Source organism: Narcine bancroftii, chromosome 10 (assembly GCF_036971445.1).
Source record: "Narcine bancroftii isolate sNarBan1 chromosome 10, sNarBan1.hap1, whole genome shotgun sequence".
In the NCBI taxonomy this organism is placed as follows: domain Eukaryota; kingdom Metazoa; phylum Chordata; class Chondrichthyes; order Torpediniformes; family Narcinidae; genus Narcine; species Narcine bancroftii.
In genome coordinates, this window is record NC_091478.1 from 85,965,468 (window position 1) to 85,982,494 (window position 17,027).

At 41.2% G+C, this 17,027-nt stretch overlaps 1 protein-coding gene and 1 long non-coding RNA gene across 3 annotated transcripts in view; one reads left to right on the forward strand and one right to left on the reverse strand.

The window, feature by feature from the left end:
* LOC138744861 (plasmanylethanolamine desaturase 1) overlaps positions 1-17,027 on the forward strand; it is a 152,122-nt gene that overhangs the window by 126,351 nt on the left and 8,744 nt on the right. The window lies entirely within an intron of this gene.
* On the reverse strand, positions 503-16,983 carry LOC138744862 (uncharacterized). Of its 2 annotated transcripts, XR_011345819.1 has the most exons (4): positions 16,899-16,983; positions 8,814-9,039; positions 3,281-3,304; positions 503-607 (listed from the first exon to the last, which is right to left on the reverse strand). It is a non-coding gene; the product is annotated as an uncharacterized lncRNA (long non-coding RNA). The 2 variants fall into 2 exon arrangements; XR_011345820.1 differs by lacking the exons at positions 503-607; positions 3,281-3,304 and adding an exon at positions 6,309-6,537.

Here is a 17,027-nt window from a genome sequence, read left to right on the forward strand (position 1 = left end):
ACGCTGTCTGTAAGGAGTTTATACGTTCTTCCTGTGTCTGTGTGGGTTTTCCTTGGGAGTTCCGGTTTCCTCTTACCATTTGAAACATACCGGGACTGTAGGTTAAAAGGGTGTAACTTGGCCAGCACGGGGTCGTGGGTTGAAATGGCCTGTTACTGTACTGTATGTCTAAATTTAAATTAAAAAATTTAAATTTAAAATTTAAAACTATAATGTGTGTGAAAGGACAAACTAAGAAATTGAAAGTTTTTTGTAGGTGGACCAATAAAATACGTGCCCGAAGGCACAGCATTTCCACAATGTTGTTGGATAAATAATCATGAACTTTTTTACATTATCATGTGAGAAAAGTAGCGTGATATATTCCTTTGAAAAACAAATTATACTGAGAACAAATGTGTCTGGAGGCTAATAGTACATTTTTGTTTTTAAATATAACCTAATTTAAGTTGAATATGAACATAATACACCATGTAAATGAACATGGGATGGTTAATTAGCTGTTGTTTTTCCCAATATCAGTTGTTTCTTGCTTTCCTCACCTCCTTATAGCTTCTTTGTCATTACACCTTTGATAAGGAGTGGCAGCAAGGAGCCCCTGGTAAAACTAAAGGGAAAAAAAATTCCTTGTGAATTCATATATGACACAAAGTTCAATATCAATCAATCCCGGGCTCAGGACACCTCTGTTGGAGTTTCTCAATGCAGTGCCCTAGACCTAACCATCTTCAGCTGCTACATCCCGACCTTCCTTTCTTGAAAGTTGGGATCATTATTGATGATTACTTGAAATTGAATTCCATTTTCTATTCAGCAAATGAAAGAGACAGCAGGCAACTACTCTGACATCATTTCCACAATCATGGACCTCTGCCATCAAGAAGGTCAATGGCAGCAGACTCATGGAAACACCACAACTTGCAATTTCTTGTCCAAGTGGTGTATTATTCTGTTTTAGCTACGTACATTGGGACGTTTTCATCATCTTTGGATTTATCTGTGGAACTCTCTCCCTTTTGTTAGTGAGTCCATGGACAGTCCCGCATGATAGGCTGATCTGGCAAGTTGGATCATGTGGGTTTGAGGGTGAACCAGCCAATTAGCTTGGTGGTGAGTGGTAAAAGGTGGTAGTCGAGGCTTGTTTTTCATATTGGAGAACAGTGACCAGTGGTGTGCTGCAGAGATCAGTGCTGATTCCCCTGCTGCTTGTCATGTATATTAATAATGTGAATGAGAATGTAGGTGGTGTGGTCAGTGAGTTTGTGAATGACACTAACGTTCACGGTATATTGGACAGTGAGGAATGTTGTGTCCGGTTACAAGATCTAGATCAATAGTTTTCAAACTTTGTCTTTCCACTTCTATACCTTAAGTAATTCCTATGCCATCAGTGGTCTGTGATTAGTAAGGGATTACTTAAAGTGGTATGTGAGTGGGAAAGGAAGTTTGAGAATCACTGTTCTAGACCCAATTGTTACTGAAATATTTTGCTTGAGAAAAATTGTTATTGGCCCATTTCCTTTGGATTTATGAAACTGTGCACATAATGACTCAATTAGGTTTGACTAAAGCAGTGGTTTTCAAACTTTTTCTTTCCACTCGCATACCACACCGTAAGCCATCCCATTCTAATCGCAGAGCACCAATGGCACAGGGAATATACCGAAGGTGGTATGTGAGTGGAAAGAAAAAGTTCAAAAACCACTGGTCTAAATCAACTGAGAAAGTGAGCAAAGGAATGTGTGAAAGAATTTAACTCAGAAAAGTGTAAAGTGATGCATTTTAGAAATTTAAAACAGGTCAGGACATGAAGTACAGATTTAGTCATTGAACAGAGGGACCTCAGGTTACAAGTACATATCTACCTGAAACAGGCAACATAGGTAGACAGGGTGGAGAAGAAAGCATATGGAACATTTGCCTTCAACACATTCAGTGGTGAGGACAAAAGTTGGGTGTCTTATTAAAACTGTACAAGGTGTTAGTGAGACCACACTAGGGGTATTGTTTGTAGTTCTAATTGCTAGATGTGGTTAAGCATGGATTAAGGGAGGATATAAAAAGATTCACAAAGATGTTGCTGGAAAGGACAGCTGGAGTTACCTGGAGAAATTAGATAGGTTAGGGCTGTTCAACAGAAGGATTGCTACAGTAAAAGAAATAGCTCACAATCTCATCTTCACGGTGTTTAAGAATCAGTAATAAATGGTGGTGTTGGCTACAGATCCCAAAAATGGAATAAATTCCAAAAATGTGAATTATACTCTTCTGATGCGCCAGTCAGATCTACTCCTATTCCAGTCCTGCTTGTCCCAATGAGGATTACCAATGAGAGGTGCTACAGAATTGGGTCATTTAGCTCAGCCCAGGAGTGGCCAAACTTGCCTAACGCAAGAGCCATATATGATAAACTTCAGAGGATCCGCAGCAATCACGTGATCGCAAGCCACACCCAGTAAAACTACCATTGTGAGCGCCAGCTCGTATAATTCCTGTTTCAGCCAATGGATTTTCCGTGAGCCGCACATTAGACAGGATATCAAAGAGCTGCATGCGGCTCATGAGCTGAGGATTAGCCACCCCTGATTTAGCTCGTCAGGTTGACGCTCAATTTTAATTCTGCTCCACTTGATCCTCCTCCCATCTTCCCTAGTGTATATCTCTTGGTGGAAGGTTCTGTTCCCTTCTCCATAAATTATATTATCATTGATTTACTGAAATATTTCTCTTCCAATTCCCACTTTGGTCGACTTCAGTGTACCCCCAAAGTTTTAATCTGAAGCCCTCTGCACCTTATTCAATAGTCGCCCTTCATTGAGAGGAATGAATGTGACATGGATATGTAGGTCTGGCCTTTTAGTGCTACACCCTTGGTTCCACGATTCATGCTCTGCAATTCTTCAAATGCATGAAAGGGAAGTATTGCAGGAACAATGATCCATTCAGAATGCAGAAAGGGAAGGGATGATGCACCTAATTTCTGAACTCACTTGCCTATTCACCAGAATTTTCCCTAAACTCTATTCCTTTCCCTTTTTGCAGTCTGACAGATTTAAAGTCTTTGTCCTTATCTTTAGATCCCTTCTGCCTCACTCATCTGGGTGTCAGACTCTCATCATTGCCCTTTGAACTCTGGTCTGCTGATCACTGCCATCCTCTCATCTACCATCTGCGGCAGAAATTTTTGTTGCCCTATTTCCATGTTTAAGAGTTGGTTTGGATATTCAGAAGACTCCATAAACATTCCCTCTTCAACAGCACATTGGTTCATCGAGCATACCTCCTGGTTGGATCTGATTCTTCACTGTGGATAAAACACAAAAGTCAACAGGTGCAGTGATTGAAGTAAAAACACAATACTGGAGGAAATCAATAGGCATACTTTATATAGCAATGATAAAGATACATAACCCAGCGTCTTCATTGTGGGTGTATGTTTTACTTTGTTGAAGGGTATGTATGAGCATTCATTACGTTTTGATTGATATTTCAAGTGGAATTCATTCTGTGCACTCCCGCTCAATGGGCTGTTACAAGCTGCTTATTTCACAGTATTGCCTGATATGATATGTTATGAGGAGAGACTGAATGATGTGGGTTTGTTTTCAAGGAAGTGGAGGAGACTGGGAGGAGAGAACCTGATTAAAAAAATATATATACAAAGTTATGTGAGAATTTTTCCCCACAATGAAGACATCTAAAACCGGAGGCTGTAGATTCAAGTCAAGGAATGGGAAGGCTAGAGTTAATCCCAAAGTTCAAAGTTCATCTTTATTGTCAGAGTACATACATAACATCACATACAACCCTGAGATTCTTTTTTCTGCGGACCAGGCAGAATTTCTACTTATTGGAAGTGGACAAAGAGCTATATTTCATAAAAGCTACGCAAACAATGTGAGCAAAAATATTATTACCCAGAGGGTGCTTGCAGTCTGGAACACACTGCTGGTGAGGGTGGTGAAGGCAAGTACCCTCATTGACATTTTAAAAGTATCTGGGTGAATACTGAAATGCTAAGGCCAAGTGTTGATGGATGGAATTAGTCTTGGTGAGAACTTGAGAGCACGGACAAGGTGAGCCAATAGGCCTTTTTTGTGCTTTGTGACTCCAGACTCTAAAATGCCTAACTACTTGCATTTTTGCATGCTTTTTCTCTTCGTATCTGACAAATGCTGTTTAACACAAAGCACAATCTACATCCTGTTGCATTGAATTGCAAGTTCTGCCCTTTCCTTGCTCCTCCTCCCATTGATTCATCCTCTGGGCTTCAGAATGAGAGGGGCAAAGAGCAACTGAGCTGGGTGACAAATTATGGAGGAATTCCAGAGCATGGGCAAGAGCATTCACATTACACAAAAAAAAGGTTCAGAGTCTTTTCAAGATTGGGATATATTGAGTTTTTCTGAAAGCACTCTTCCTCCACAGCCCATCATGTTGAGGAAAACATTGACAGGCACCGATGAGGTGTCTTTGAGATTGGAATAGTGCAATAGGTGGGTAGGGTTTAAACCGCTTATTGATATTAAGCATTGTGTACTCCAATCTGTGATGTCAATCCAACACTGAAAATGTGCTTAGATGCACATAAAACAAAGAGAAAATCCAAAGCTACATCACAAATGTCCTTATCTCTGTGCCTGCAATGTAACGACAAAGGCAAGAGAGACTTAGAGCCTGTCTTAATATGTGCTGGCATTAGTCTAGTTTGTTTGAGATATGTAAGCCACATCCATGGAGATTATTAGATTCTGGAGTAAGTTCAATTTGTTTATTCAGTAGAAAGGATCAGGATCAAAGGAATCCAGGCCATGCAATTTTGAAGTATGAATTCTTTTACTCTTTGACAAATACTATTCTATTCTTAAAGAAAGACCAAGCTGTATAGTTTTGAAAGATTATTTGATTTTCCATTGTTCTCCTCTGTAATATATAGCATGTCATTGAACCTTTTTGTCTCTCCCATAGTACTTTAAGTAGCAGTCCCGTTGATGAAAGCATCTCCCACCGAAGGGAATGGGTAGTCATAATGAAGCTGGCACTTCTATTAGCCCACTACTGTGTTTGGAGAGATTGCTATGGAAATACTTTATTGGCACAATCTGATCAGCTGAGCCAACTGCAGTTCAAATAAACTCATTTTGCCAGCAGATGATGTCAGCTGATACGGGATTTTAAAAGCTTTGCGAGGTTGATGTGAGCGACTGTCTGCAAATTGCAAGGAATGAACAGTGTTTCTGTTATTGTTGAACAATAGCTGAATGATTCAAACCAGCAGCTCCTACTCAGCTGCATCATTAACTGCTCTCTCGCAGGTTTCTTTGCAGTTCAGAGCTATACGTGACACCATATAGAATGTAGCACAGGTCACACAAGAAAATTGGGGTGAGTCTTGGTGCCATTTCCTGCAAGGAACACAGGGTCATATCTATTGGCCCATTAACAACCAACAGGGGATGCATTCTCAATCAGTTGTCCAGCTGCTACGGCCGTTTTCCCAGGAGACAGGCATCCAGATGGTGTTGTTTGAATTCTTTTCCCTGGGGATAATCCTGTATGTGCTTGGAAAACTCATTCACCACATGTTCTTCCTCCCCTCTAGTTTCAAATGGACTTTTGATCTGACCCCCTTCTGTCTCTCACTACTCTTTACAGGAAACATTATTAGGACCCCCCAGTAAGCAAAGTCTATGTAAAAAGGCAGCACTGTTTTGCCTGCAGTGTTATGGAATTCTTTTATCCAGCTCCCAGATGGGAAAGTGGATATAATATTGGTGGTCCCATTCCTTCTTCTTGCTGTGCTGACTATACAGATTTGAAACAGCTCATAGACTTGTGCTGAATACTACAGTGACATTCCCCGGAGAATAAACTTTGCTTTCAGAGCAGGTCCGCTTTGATTTAAGAAGAAGAGCATCATCTTCAAAAATGTGTGTAAAACCAGCTAACTACCAAGAGGGAGCTTTGAATTACCGACTGTGTATTCTTTGCACGGAATAATGATTTGATTTTTTTTTTTCAAATGAAGGCCAATTGCCCAGCAAGTGTCAGTTTCCTATTGAGGCTCAGGAGGAGTACTTGAAATTCTTGGTAGCATGATGCCCAAGGAGGGTTCACTCATTCTGAATTCCAACCACTTGGTCAGTTCAGAGCATTCAAATAATCTATGCAGAACTTGCTGAAAAAATCTGCTTGAATGAGAGCAGAGTGGGTCAGCAGATCATGCAAAGTGAAAATCTGCAGTTGCTTCAAGATATTTTGATGAGGATTATTTGAATCCAGGTGCAAAAATGCTTTATAGAAACGATTTATTATTGCCAAGGCAGTGTACCTTTTGTTAAATCAGTGAGAATACACAAATGTAATGCATTTATTATCATGATGTTTTCTTCATCGCTGTATTTGTTTATACAAATCTAGAAAGTGCTTCTTATTTGTAAACTGTTTACAAGGACAATGCCACAGTGATAATTGCATTACATTAATTTCTGGTCAGTTAGAATATCTTGTGGGTACTTCTGTTGTATCCATTCATTTCTGTGGATGTTACCAGAAATGAAAAATGTTTAAAAATGAGCAACAAATAAATTTGTTAATTTCACATCCCAACAGCTGAATGTGAAAGCTTGCTTTTAAGAACATTTTAGCAGTACTGATTTCAGGGAATAGTTGAACATTGGGTTTCAGCACTTACCAATGAGTTTTGGTAATGATAGGAACCTGGTTAGAAGGGAAAATTACGTGTGGTGACGTCAAAAGGTTTTCTCCAAGTCTCTGTTTGACAGACTGAGAAATCACATCAGCCACGGTCACTTTGAGGATCTGCCTTCTCAATAACTTTTCTATTTCCCAATGAGCCACTAATATTTTAGGGTATTATCAGCCCCTCGCCAACATGAACCACCTATGTACTCTCCACCACTGCTGACCTCTTCATTACTGAGCACCTTTGTCCACCATTATTTATATCCCTTCCTCTCAGTGTTTCCAAAACATCATTGTTACACCAGTAACCAATGACTCCAGATTGTTAAGCAACTATCTCAACACCAGTGACTCTGCCTCCGCTCCATACAACCCCAATAGCCCAAACTCTTCCTTCCTACATGGTTTTCTCTGCAGCTTTTCTCAATCTTAGGATTTTGAATTTATGCCAAACAGTTTGCTAACTTATTCTTAAGTAAAAAGGTCAATGAATTCGATTAGTGAGTGATAATTTGACAGGAACAGACTATTGACGTTAAGTGAGTAAAGATGTGGACACTGAGCAACACAGACCAGCACCAGGGAAGATGAAAGATTTGGAGGCACAAAGATTCAACAATTAAACCTTTAAATGTGCTTACTTAGGAAGTATTGTGCTGTCTTTCTTTCTACCCAGGATTGAGTCTCGCAATGCTTAATATTCGACAGGCTTTGCTGATTTGAATAGGTGGTTTGATCAATGTGTAGGTTGCGTCAAGAACACTGGTTAGATCCTTGTAATAGTGTTCGACGGTAACACTGATAAGTGTGTCTGCCAAGGCTGCCAGTTGTTGAGAACTTTTCCCCGTGAACTGAGTGCATGTGCATTGTGGAACCAAAAGGGAAAATCTAATAATCAATTTTTAAGATTGTCAGGTTCTGTTCATATATCACACTCACTTAAACAGACTGATGAACTTTGTGACCATTGTGCACTGTGGCCTTCAAAGTTGGTGCCGAAAGGTTTTTCATCACAGATGAAACCTTTTCCTTATTTCATCTCCGTCTCGGCATCCTTCCAGATGGATCACATTCAGAGGAATTCTGTCCATTTTTTTTTTGCTTTTCTCCAACAATGCTGAACCCATTCGAGAGCTCTGACTGACATCAGCAAATCCACAAAACAAGGGGACAGATTCAACACCTCCTGATCCATTAGCTCCATCACTTAAAACCTTTTGCTGAAGAATTTGTCGGGTTGACCCATCTTCCATTATTAGGAGAGGACTTCATTAATGAGTATATAGTGGATGTCAGTGGGCAAAAAAAAATGAACATGCTTGAGAAATAGAAAAACTGCAGATGCTGGAGTCTTTAGGAAGCAAGGAGAAGCTGGATCAACAGCTCAGGCTGTGTCCAAGGATAGAAAAAGGGCCAGTCAACTTTTTTCATCAGGACCCTTTATTGCGATGAAAGTAGGAAGGGGAGATGACGTCTATAAAGACAAATTAAAAATGGGATGGTGGAAGATATGGGGAGTGGCCAGGAGGTGATAGGATATTGGACAATCAAAGATGGGAGAGGTGGAGAGATTGGTAGAGGAAGAGGCCACTGGAATGGGGAGGAGGCGGGGGGTAAGAGACTTGGCCAGAAAGAAGAGTGAGAATAAGAGTAGAAGAGATGGATACAGTGGAAGCAGATAGAGGTGGGGTTAACAGAAATTGAAAGAAAATCAGGCTTCTGGGTTTGAAGTTCAAGGGAATATGAGGTGATGAAAGACGTGTTGAAAGAAGGGCATATTCTTTCTTCCACCCATCAATCTTCATATTCCAAAGGATTATTATCTGCAGTTTTGTACACTTCCAACATCTCATCTCTTCCAGGAACATCTACCCCCGCCTTCCACTTAAAGCTCTCCAAAGAGACCATTTCCTCTAACACATTCTGCTTCCACTTCCATAATACCCAGTAAAAACACTACTTTTGAATCGCAAGGAGGTTATTAACTTATTGCAGCAATCGTGCATGTTTTTAAGAGTTCTAGGATTTAACAAAGATCAACAGATGCTTATGACCTGCAGTGTTTAAAAATGTACACTTGCATCTCAGAGCCAACATTGAACTCCCACCTTGTCTGATCATCTTTCCTATGGACACATATTCAGGCACTGATTTGTTGTTCACATTCTTTCTTATACAGTAACCTGTTAACGTTGTAAAGAAGCTGAGTTCTCCCCTGGACTGCATGGGTTTCCCTCAGGTGCTGCGGTTTCCTCCCACGTTCCGAAGACATACGGGTTAATCGTAGGTTAATTAGTCAATGGGAGTATTTGAACAGGTGGGCTTGTTTCCATGCTGTAAAATGAAATTAAATTGCAGTTTTTGAAAGAACTTCAAGTAATTACATTAAACTGAGAACAGTACAGCATAGTAACAGGCCCTTCAGGCACTGTTATCACAATACTGTTACAGCACCCGGACCAGGGTTCGAATCTCGCGCAGTCCTTAAGGAGTTTGTATGTTCTCCCCATGTCTGTGTGGGTTTTCCCCAGAGGCTCCAGTTTCCTCCCACCTTTCGAAACATACTGGGGGGGTTGTAGGTGAATTGGGTGCAATTGGGCAGTACGGGCATGTGGGCCGAAAAGACCTGTTACCATGCTGTATGCCGAAATTTGGATCACAATGTCTGTACTGACCAAGATGTGAATACAAATTAATCTCATCTGCCTGTACGTGGCCCATATACTTCCACCCCCTGTCCATTCATGTGTTTGTCTAAATGTCTCCTAATTGTTGCAATCATTGCTGCCTCCACTCCCCTTGTCCTGGCAGTGCATTACAGGCAATTACCACCGTAAAAAATTTTACCTCACATATCTTTAAACTTCTCCTCCTTACCTTAAATCGATGCCCCTGATATAAGACATTAACACCTTGGGAAAAATAACTAGAACAGTCTCCCCTATCTATGCCTCTCATTATTTTATATACCCCATATCAGGTTACTCTTCAGTCTCTGGTGCTCCAGAGAAAACAATCCAACTTTATCCAACTTCTCCTGAAGGCTAATACTCTCTAATATGGCCACATCCTGGTGAACCTTTTCTGCAAAGACCTCAAAATCCTTTTTGCAATGCACCAACCAGAACCACACAGGGCAGCACAGTTAGTTAGTGCAACCCTAGTGCAGTGTCCCGCGTTTGAATCCGGTGCTATCAGATTCAGATTTCAGATTTATTGTCAGATTCCTTTTTCGTGCTGGCGTGGCAGAATTACCACTAATTTGTGGTGCAAGAAGTAAACTGTACACAACATAAACATGTAAACAAATAAAAGAACTGTAAATAGATAATGAATATAAATAAACTGTGCAATACAAAAAATACAAAAGAAAATCAATAAAATGCACAAATAAGAGTCTTTAAATGAGTCTCAGATTGAGGTTGTCAATGAGGAATCTTTTGGTGTTCTTAAACCTGGTGGCGCGAGTCTTGTGGCACCTATACCTCTTTCCTGATGGCAGTAACAAGAACAGAGTGTGGGTCTTTCATGATTGCTGCTGCCCTCCGATGGCAGCGTTCCCTGGAATGTACTCAATACTGGGGAGAATTTTGCCTGTGATGTCCTGGGCTGTGTCCACTAGCTTATGGAGGACTTTACACTCAGGGGTATTGGTGTTCCCTCACCAAACTGTGATGCAGGCGGTCAGCACACTTTCCTCCACACCTCTGTAGAAATTTGCCAGGGTTTGTGATGTCATACCAAACTCTGCAAACTACTGAAGAAGTAGAGGCACTGATGTGCTTTCTTCATGATGCCATTGGTGTGTTGGGCCCAGGAAAGATCTTCCAAGATAGTGACTCCCAAGAACCTAAATTTGCTTACCCTCTCCACCTCTGATCCCCCAATGATCACTAGATTGTATTCCTCTAGCTTTCCTTTCCTGGTCAACAATCAGGGACACTGATATAAGGTTGTTGTTGGTGCATTACTGAGCCAAGTTTACGATCTCCTTCCTGTAGGCTGACTCATCTCCATCCTTTATACCACTACTGTGGTATTGTTGGCAAATTTGTAGATAGTGTTATTGTTGTACCCAGCTACATGGTTTATTGGTGTGAAGTGAGAAGAGCAGGGGGGCTAAGAAAAAGCCCCGTGGTGCTCCAGTACTGATGAAGAATGTGGAGGAGACGTTCTTACCAATCTTCATTGATTATGGTCTGGAGGAGAGGAAATCCATGATCCATTTACACAAAGGGGTGTTAACTCCCAGATCTTGGCGTTTTTTGATCAGTTTTGAGGGGATGATGGCGTTAAATGTCGAACTGTAGTCGATAAAGATCATCCTGATGTATGCATCTTTGCTGTCCAGGTGTTCCAGGGCTTTGCTTAAATCCAGTGAGATGGCATCTGCTGTAGACCTGGAATGGATCCATGTCACCACTCAGACAGGAGCTGATCTGCTTCATCATCAGCCTTTCAAAACACTTCATCACTGTTGATGTAAGTGTGAGGAGTGTGTACATATTCCCCATGATCTGCATAGCTTTTTCCTGGTTTCCTTCCAACCTCTAAAAAATGTACTGGTATTCAGGTTTATTGGGTGTAATTGGGTAGCACAGGTTTCAATGTCTGGAATCTGCTTCTACTGTGTTGTAAATAAAATTTCCAAATCTGACCTAACAAGTTTAAAACCACTGTATGCACCATTGCTTAACAACTCTTATACCCAATACCCCAAATGATAAAGGCAAGTAAGCCATTTGCTTTCTTTGCCACCCGATCCATTTCTGTGGTCACTTTAAGGGAGCTATGTTCTTGCACCCCAAGATCCCTTTGCACAACAAGGTTGCTGTGCACCTTTTGATTTCATTTGACTTCCAATTTATCGTTTATATATTTATCACCAGCATAAACCACTCCCCTTCATTTTTTATGGCCAACCCCATTTTGAATTCATTCTGTCAAGTCCCTGTGGATCCCATGTGCCTTCATCTCCTGTATCAGCATACCACGATGGACCGTGTTAAATGGTTTACTAATGTCCACAAAATCAACATCCACTGCTCATCTTTGGAACGTAAAAAAAATTCCATCTGATTTGTCAGATGTGAACAAAGCAGAAAAGCTTAAGTCCATGCTTTTCAAGATGTGCGCAAATCCTTCCTCTAAGAATCTTCTTCAACAATTTCTCTACCACTGATCCAACATTATCAGATAGATGTTTTCGCTGTAAGAAGGAAACAGGAACAACAGTACATGCAATTTGGGCATGTGAGAAAGTGGAAAAGTTTTGGGAAGATCTAAATCAGGTATTAAATAAAATCACAAAAAGCAACAGACCAAAAAATCTAGAGATCTTTCTTCTAAGTAAAATAAGAAGTAAAGAATTAGGCTTTAAACTGGATGAAGCACAAAAAAGATTTATTATGATAGCCTTAGCTGTACCAAAAAAATGTATAATGTCAACTTGGAAATCAAAAGAGAGCCTGAGAGTACAGCAATGGTACATGGAAATGAATAAATGTATTCCATTGGAAAAAATAACATATAATTTTTTTAAAAAAGTCACATTATTTGAACAAATTTGGGAACCGTACATGGAACACAACAGAGAGGGCTTGCCTCAGACTTCCACCCCCTAAAATGATAAAACGATAAGAAGACAAAATGACCCGAGCCAGTCTGTAAAAGTAGATGTCGCAATTTTCTTGTTTATTTTCATTGTGTGATGACATTGTTTAGTGAGTTTATTGTATTATATATGTTGAACGTTTAATGGGTTTGGAGGGGAGGAGGGAAGGTAGGGGGGAATAAAGGGGAGAAAATGCCACTGTGTATATTTAAGAGGGAAATGTTTGTATGTATTTTGATTGATATGGTTCACAGTGTGAAAAATAAAAATATTTAAAAAAAACAATTTCTCTACCACTGATAAAAGGTTCACCAGCCTCTACAATTTTCTGGTTTGATCATACTTAAGCGAAGTATAACTTTGGCTATCTCTAGTCTGCTAGGACCTGTGGGTAATGAGGATACAAAGATCTCTGTCATTTTACCAGCAATCTCCTCCCTTGCCTTTCAGTAATAACCTGGGATAGATTCCATTGGGCCCTGCAGGCTTATTGACCTTAATATTTTTCAAAAGACCCAACACCACCTCTTTCTTAACAGCAACATGCCTCAGCATACTCCTCCCTGATGTCACTACACCCCATTCCCTTTTCTGTGGTGAATACCAGTCCAAAATATCTCACCTGCTTTTTTTGGGTTCAGGCATAACTTCCCACCTTTGTCCCTGAGTCATCCTACTCTCTCCTTGTTTTGAATATATGTATAAAGTTTTAATTATGTTAAAAGTTGACATAAGAATAGGAAAGGCTGCTTGGCATGATCCTGTGACCACTCATCAACACTCTGGGAGATGCCGTTAACCAGTAATTCAACAAGACCAGTTACGTTATACAACTGCAGCATTCATGGATCAGAAGTATCCCATAAAGCCTTTCCACAGTCTGAATTGCAGGGAGAATGAGGGTGGAGGGGATGGGGTGATAGGGTAAAACCAGAGTGAAATAATGTGTGAGTTGCGAATTGTGTACCATCTACAACATGAGCTGCAGTTACTTGTCTGATCTACAACTGCATCTCTCACACTCAGAGGTCAAGGGCAGGAGTTGAACCACCACCTCCATACTCCCCTGCAAGTTATTACTGTCCTGACCTGATAAAATATTGGAGGTGCTTCATCATTGCTAGGCTTAAATCATGAAACTATCTGCCCAACAGCACTCTTGAAAGGCCTTCACCAGAAGGACTCTGGTGGACCACTGTGACCAACTTCTCAAGGGCGATTACCAATATGCAGTAACTGCTGGCCAAATGCTTAAAAAAGAACTGAAACAAATCTCAGCTTCATTTATGTTGAATTATTTAAGGCATGACTACAGGTGACCTCAAAAAAAAGAACTCAATTTATATCCAATTTTCTTTTCTATTTCCTTTCATACATGTAAATAAGATATGATGTACAGATATTTATCTTTGCAAATTAATATTTTTCAGAGAATGTATTTTGATTAAGTATGGAACATGTGAAACTGACTTTTTTTGGTTTTCTGCTTTATTTCTGTAATGTGTTGGAGGAATTTAATTTTCAGTCAGCCACAGTCTTGCACGAACACAGTTGATGACCAAATGCTGACTGTAAAAGGTATTGCCAGAAAGGTCAAGAATGTAATTAACTCAACCTGTTTGGAGAAGTGGAATCATGCAATATTAAAAAAAACCTGAAAAGATCAAAATTAGGCAGCAAGAGATTAACCCGTGAAACTACGATTTTCTGTGCTTCAGAAAGAACAAACAAAAGTCGAAGGAAATCTCTGAGAAAGATGTAAATCCGAACTATTGACAAGATATGTGAAAATCTCAAGTGGGTCTACCAGCTAATGTGGATGTGTGTCAGGAATAATCAATTACTCTGATAAAATAGCTGATCATCTTTGACAAACTTTGATATTGATTGGTGAAGTTAGATTGGGGAAACACAGTCAGATGTGACATGAGCTGTCAGTGGGACGTAGCATGTGATAAGGCACAAGCTGGCAGGCAATAAAGCAATGAAGAGATAAAGAGAAAGCTGCTACAGTTTTGCCTGACTAGGATCAGGAATCCTTTGATGCTCATTAGAAAATGCAGTAATTCAGAAGGAGGATGATGGCTCCAGTGGTTTAGTGCTCAGCTGTAAACCACACCAATCTATGCTTGATTCCAAGGGATGTCTGTCACTCAAAACCGTTTGCCTTGGAGGATTCATTTTCATTTTCCTTAGGTGAGCTGCTAGAAAGGATGTATGACAAGACTGATTTTTGCCATGTGGAAGAGATAAAATATGCCGTTGTACCCAGTTTGAATTGTCTATTGCAGGGATGAACTAGGCTCTCAGACAGGGTTCTCCCTGCCATGATGCATTTGGCTCTGAAGCAGCAATATACTTGCTGGGGAGATTGGTATTGTTAGCAGACTGCATATCATGCAATCCTGATTGTGGAGAGATCTTGCTATACTGAGATCTTCAACTGATTATGGGTAGTCTGTCCTCTCTACATACACACTGTGCATCCAAGCCTTTCTTATATTGTCTAGTTTAATGGGCTGCACTCTCCAACTTTCACACTTACCTGTACAATTATAGCAAAGAAAGGCTTGGAATTGCTCTCTTTTTGCCCCAACTCTGGGTATTTTTATGGAGGGCTTCGAAGCCGGCTCCATCCACAGAAAAAAATGTGCACCTACCTTTTTAAAGAGCAACTCTTTAAAAGGCTGCTCCAGAATTGTTTTTATGTGGAGCGGCGTCTGGGTGAGTCCTCAGGAAGCTAATGTAGGTGGGGCGAATGTGGCCGGGGCGAGCAGTGGCCGTCTTTTTTTTAAACTCATAATCCCCCACAGAGCTGGAACTCCTCTGCCTGGTGCTGCCCCTCTGGCTCAATGCTGGAAGCAGAGGTGCCTGCATTGCTCCACCCCTTCCAGCTCCTTCACCCTGAGTGAGTCAGGGGGTCGTGGAATGAGAGGGAGGTAGGTGAGGGGGTGGGGGGAGGGGGTAGAGAAGTAAGATCTTTTTCTCTGTGTAGGAGGCTTAGCTGTCACTCAGCGTGGAGCCACCGCCTCTTACAGCATTAAGTCCAGTTGCAAATTCTGTAGGACTCTTTCACCACATCCCCCCTAAAATATTAACTGTTTAATCTATGTACATAACAGAAAGTAAACATTGTTGTGCGTTTCTTAAATGTTGGCACTGGACTCGACTAGGTCCTGGGTCACAGGCTGATGGCTTCATTGTGTGTCATTAGCCCGCCCCTAGCTAACAGCTTACTGCAACTGGACATTTACGAAGCAAGGTGGAGTGCTCCACTCCACTGCTGGGACTACCCCCTGGAAGGATCGGAGTCGGCGACTTGGAGCCACTCATGGAGTATTTATTAAGGTAGGATCAGCAATGTGAGGGTGGAGAATCTCCTCCTTTACAGTTACAGTTTTTGAAAACTCTATAAAAGGACCTACTGTCACTTGTGGAGTCTTCCCAGGAGCAATACTTGATTTCACATTCACTTAATTGGTGAAACTTCTCCATGGATTGTCACCTTGTCATGGTGGAGAAGCTGTGTGGTCCTGAAATCACAAGAGTGATGCCATCTGGAGCTGTGCTCCTGGTAGGGACACCCATGGTGGCAAGTTCAAGGGATAGGTCCCTGACAAAGAACAATCCAACCAAGTCCTCAATGGTAGACAGGCAGATGAAGTTACTTCAAACTCAATGGCTGTGAAGGCGGACAAAGGCTGCAATAAATCCATCAGCTCCGATTGTGGTTTTCATGCCATTGGTTGATTTGTGAAGTATTGTGGGCTTCTTGGAGTGCAACATCAAGTGCACATTAAATAAATACATGCACTGGCAACTTCACTCTGGGGGACATTTCCTCAAGACTTTCAGTAATTGGGTGAGGGTGACGGGAGCAGGCATTGTGATGGCTGGAAACTCCTAGCTAAGAACTGGCACGAAAGCGGTGAATACTTAATTCAGTCACTCAACTTTTGGGCAGAAGCAAGAAAATAGTTCGGCAGCTGTATTGACGTTTGAGCAGTCCTGGTTAGGATCTACTCTGCTCACCCTGAACTAGGAGGGGGCTAGAAAAGGTGCCCTAAAAATAGTCTGCTTCACCCCATCCTGTCTGGAAAGTCACGTCCAGAGGGATCACCATCATGCGATTGAAAAGTAGGAAGGAATGTAACATTTTGATATCAATAATTGAGAAACCAATGCCAAGGACAGGAAACTCTGGCAAACCATCATACGAGAAGGAACAGCAACTTTCAAAGCCAAAAGATGTGGAGAACTCGAAGAAAAGAGAAATAAATGGAAAGAGAGGCAGCAACAACCAAAGGCCGATCTGCCCTCTGGAACGACCTGTCCTGAATACGGAAGAACTTTCAAAGCCAAGATTGGACATAAACCACTTGAGAGCCCATAAATGGATCAATGGAACGAAGTCCATCATCTTTGACCACGAGGGATAGCCATGACGACTTTGTGAAAGCAACCATAGATGTCTAGTTCCACACACGGATATCTAGTGCCCCTTCACAAACCCTGTTTCCACTGACTGTGCCGTCGGTCGGCTCTCCCGACATTCAGCCCTCAATGGATCACAGCTTACTTCCAGGTAAACTTTGTGAAAAACAAAGCTTTGTCTTCAGCCCCTCAACGCAATCAGATTCCCAAGTCAACCATTTCATCTCCTTGCCCACCACTATGGTGTACTGAGTCAGATTGTTCTCAGTCTTAG